This window comes from Mercenaria mercenaria, unplaced genomic scaffold (genome assembly GCF_021730395.1).
Source record: "Mercenaria mercenaria strain notata unplaced genomic scaffold, MADL_Memer_1 contig_2163, whole genome shotgun sequence".
Classification (NCBI taxonomy): Eukaryota; Metazoa; Mollusca; class Bivalvia; order Venerida; family Veneridae; genus Mercenaria; species Mercenaria mercenaria.
In genome coordinates this window covers 68,400-73,147 of record NW_026460204.1, presented here as the reverse complement: position 1 = coordinate 73,147, position 4,748 = coordinate 68,400, and the positions used below count along the sequence as shown (strand labels likewise).

Genomic DNA, 4,748 nt, shown 5'->3' with positions numbered 1-4,748 from the left:
ATTCACAGAAAATAATTAGAATTTTAATAAGATCCGCTTTAAGCATGCTTATGACGTGAGCACAAAAGTACAAATTTGTTTTTTTTTATATATTATATAAAATGCCATTAGATATGATCCGTGGCAAAATACGAGCCATGCCATGAGAAAACCAACATAGTGGCTTTGCGACCAGCTTATGTGCAGTCTGGTCAGGATCCATGCTGTTCGCTAACGGTTTCTCTAATTGCAATAGGCTTTGAAAGCGAACAGTATGGATCCTGACCAGACTGCACAGATGCGCAGGCTGGTCTGGATCCATGCTGGTTACAAATGCACTATGTTGGTTTTCTCGTGGCGTGGCTCATATTATTATTTCGTTACACTTTCACAATACTTTAATAGATAAGTATAAATTTCTTTTTCAGTGAACAAGTTATTGTGAGATAGTCTGATTACTTTGGAGCTGCCAGATTGTGTATCAGGGGTTCCACTTGACCCAAAAACCCAAGAGTCCCAGGACCCTTGGGCCCAAATTTTGAAAGGTCCTTTTCCAAAATACAGGAGTCCTGTCCCAACACGTCAATATAATTTACTATATTTTTTTATTCAGTAATACGTAGATCTTTACCATAAGAATACAATAAACCCAAGATCATGTTACAGCATAATAAAAATGTCAGTCTCAGGTCATATAGTCTCATATTGTAAACTAATATTTATCAAAATTCATGTTATTTTAATTAGGTTTTTCTTAAATATTTCATTTCATTTTTAATAACAGAACAGTGCTATAACACTCTAGAAAAATGTATCCAAAATGTACTATCCGAATACTGTTACACTTTCAGAATGTCATCGGAAAGTAGTTTTTGCTCAGTTTATTTGGCAAACTAAGCTAAATCAGCGATAGTTCCTCAAATAATGATGCTACTTATCATAAAAAACTGCATTGAAAGTCGGGTTTTTTTTTTAGGAATTTTGGAAATATGCTTGATTTGACATCGGGTGTAATAAGACCCGTGGACGGACATTCTAAACTTATTTTTGCTTTCGAAATTCATCAAAATTTGAGAAGTTTCTTGTTGAAATTACGAGATGATCTAATTGAAAGTGGGCATGAAAAAATCTTGCAGGGCACTTTTCACGTGCTCGGTAATCAGCTGCTTACGATAATTTAATAATTGGCGCCTTTTTTGACAGTACACAGGATTCGCTTTATCAATTAATTTCAACACTTCATTGATTTCTTGTTACCTATGTGCACTCGTCGTGACGTAACTTGCTGATAAAAAATCAGCGAGGCATGTCTACAGGAGAAAGGGCGGGATTTAGCAGAGATCAAAGGCAGGAGAGCATGACCGCGAGTGTTTTTTTGAATACACGTGTCTATCGTGGAAATAGTTTTACCGAAGGAAATTAATGATAAGAGAAAGGATTATCAAAGGAAAATGCCCCCGGGTCCCGAAGGACGCACAGGCAAGTATTCTGCCGGGTCCTTTGAGCGTCTTTTGAAAATCTCCCGGGTCCGGACCCGGGGTCCCGGGTCAAATGGAACCCCTGCTGTATGAAATCCAGAACAAAGTATTTCAACAACTTTTTCATGAACAACAGAAACTTCACCTTACCAAATTGTGTGAGTGTATACATTTGCTAGAAATATTTTTATGAATTTGTTGTTTGGATAATCCATAAAACCCAGTTTCAGAATACTATACAGGTTAAAGATCACGACTTAAAATCTTTCATTGTTTCATGACATATAATCTATAAACATTTAAGACATTTTATATGTATCTTTAGGTAACGTCTCTTCTTCCTGGTACACATGCTTTTCAAGAAAGTTCCACAGTCATTAATTTACAACAATAAATAAAAAATGTAGAAAGAAAACAGGGAGTTGAATAGTTCCTATTTGAAATGCTGGTCAGTAGTGGTCTGCTACCTTAAAATTTAATGTCTACTCTCAGTTTCGTTATGAAAACTTGTCAAAGACATGAAAACCATCACATTTCTTGTAGAATACATTCCAGCAGTCGGGGACGTAGCTTCCCACAAATCGGTGTGTAGGTACATATTTCCTAGGGAGAGTTCAGTGTAATATCTTCTCGGAAGTTACAGAAAGAATGCATAGTATTATGTTTTCAAACTTATTCATGATATAAATATTTCTTTTTCAGAGGACCAGACATTGTGAGAAAGTTTGATTGCATTCACTGCCAGAGCTAAAGCTAGAAAAGAAACTAAACAACTTCTTCTCATGATCTGCTTAATTGATCTTCACATTGAATTGTGTGAGTTATGAATTTTGTTTCAAAGGGTATCATAAATTCTCTTTCTGATTAATCCGCAAGAACCGGTTGAAAACTTAAATATTGAACATTCCTTTAACATTATAGGTCATTTGATCATATAGCTCTTTTTTCATTTACAAGTTAATGAAGCTTACATTAAAAATGATTGTGTCACATGGCGGAGATATACTGTTTCTGCCTTTGCCATCTGTCTTTCCGTCCGTCTATCCTGATTAAGCTTGGCCGGCTTTCTTAGGTCAAACTGCTGGCTGGATTTCAAAGAAACTTCACAGGAGTGAATCAGTGATCAAAACCAAGCCTAGTTTTGCATATGGCGAACACGTTCCGCCTCGCTGCATAAAACGGCTGACAGAGCTTAAGGTATACATAGGGGGGAGACATATGTTTTTGTGACAAAAACACCTTGTAGTTATTCTAACAGATTTCAGCCGAAGGGAGCAAATTTATTTAATAACCTGTTACATAAAAAAGGTGAAAAATTGAAAAGTTACTTAAATACCTTGAAAATTAAAAGCAGTTTATTGAGCTGTATATTCATTTCTCAGAAAAAAACATGCATATTAACTTTTTGTTTTCAGCAACCTGTATGCTACATTGTATAATGACGTTGAGCAAATAAAGATACTGCAGTCAGCGTTACAACCTTCATTAAACAGTAAGATTTTTATGACAATATTTTAAATTACTTTACATATATTTTTGTCAAGCACAAATGGCTGTGCTGTATATGTGTGTCCGTCCGTCTGTCTAGATTTGAATCTCTCGGCCATAACTTTGACATGCATGAAGTAATCATGTTTATATTTGGCATGAATGTTAATCTCAATAAGACAGCGCATTTGCAAACCCAAGGTTCCTATCTCAAAGGTCAAGGTCACAGAGGTCAAAGGGTGGGCCCGACATGTTTCCTGTGGGCCTCTAGTTAAGGGGGGTTATTGCACTTCAAATCTAAGTTATCCATGCAGAGTTCTGGTTTCCATTGCAGCCAAAAAGGAAAAAAAATACTTTAAAAATTTTCATCACAGAAACTACCAGTCTGATTTTGAATTCTTTTTCTCTACAGCTTTGATATTCGGCATGTGATATAAGGGTTTGACTGTCTACCATAATTCTCCAGATTATTGCCTTAAGGCCAAAAAGGCCATACCCATGTTAAGGCATGAACAGAATATAATGAAAGCCGGGAACATGTTTTGACAGGTCAAATAAATTGTACAATATAGGCTAACATAGAAGAAGTCCAAATCTGTACTGGTACCATTACACAAACACACTTAAACTTTGAACACAGGTGAGCACTTTAGGGTCAATGACACTCTTGTTTTCTGAATATTATTTTTGCTACTACTGAATGATATATATATACACTTCAATGGTACCAGTGTAAGGTGGTGCAGAGTAAAACAAAAATATACTTACAACTTTTTCTTGTATATTTTTTTCTTCTGCAATTAACTGTTTTAATTAAACAACTATTTAAATGATAATGTGCACTTCAGTTTATGTTTTCACTCTTTATTTCAGGAATGAATTGGTGTTACAGAAATGGATAACATATGGAGACAAACACTTTCAGGCTACAGAAACTACACTATGAGACTATGAGAATGGCTTATTTTCATGATGGAACTCATACCACAAAGAAAGAACTTGCTGTATCTTGTTTCTTATAACTAGTCCTCAAAGACATACCCAAGTAAACTACAACAGGAATGAAAGCAAACAAAGTTGATTCAGGATTTAGAATTGAATGTTTTTGTGTCAACAGTGTGTGAAAACTGCGGAAAATAGGATTTTAATTTCAAGGATTTGATTTAGTATGTCAAGGAGTGATTTATTTTTAATTCATCACACAAATTATTGACAATGCTCTAAAATATAAATAGGATGTGTAAATACAGACTTTCATACCTAACTAAAATAATGTTGAACTCAACAGAATAAACAAACTACCATCTGTTGTATAATATATTAGTTGATTTATCAAACTTTGTCAGTTTTGTTACATTACTTATCATTGATAGAATCTATTATCTAATAACTCTTTACAGTGTGTCAAGTACTCATCATTAAAAGCTATTTTAAAATAATTACAGGACTGATATTTTACTGGTATTAGTTAAATGTGTTGTTATTAGACCCCTTACATTTGAAAGTGAGTTTTCTTTATACATACAGGATTCTGCTATTCCGTCTGTCGGCTAGTCCAGTCTGTCAGATCTTTGTCCAGAAATTACATAATTCTTTTCTTTCTGGATTGATACTCTATTATCAGTATTATTCAGCCAACTTATTGCATGCAAGATTTGATGCAGTGATTCAAAGGTCAATGTTACACGGAAACATTTAAGTTTGTTAGCTCAGATATACGAAGTATGGAAAGCTGTCCTACTTGGCCTCGGCGTCTTTCTGCGTCACCTTGGTTAAAGTTTTGATGAACTTTCTCTTTATCTC

The 4,748-nt window shown here is 34.8% G+C and overlaps 1 long non-coding RNA gene across 1 annotated transcript; it reads left to right on the top strand.

The window, feature by feature from the left end:
• The first annotated feature begins 130 nt into the window (after positions 1 to 130).
• Positions 131 to 4,384, top strand: LOC128545927 (uncharacterized). The gene is made up of 4 exons (XR_006683177.2): positions 131 to 1,615; positions 2,160 to 2,273; positions 2,873 to 2,949; positions 3,819 to 4,384. It is a non-coding gene; the product is annotated as an uncharacterized LOC128545927 (long non-coding RNA).
• Positions 4,385 to 4,748: the final 364 nt, after the last annotated feature.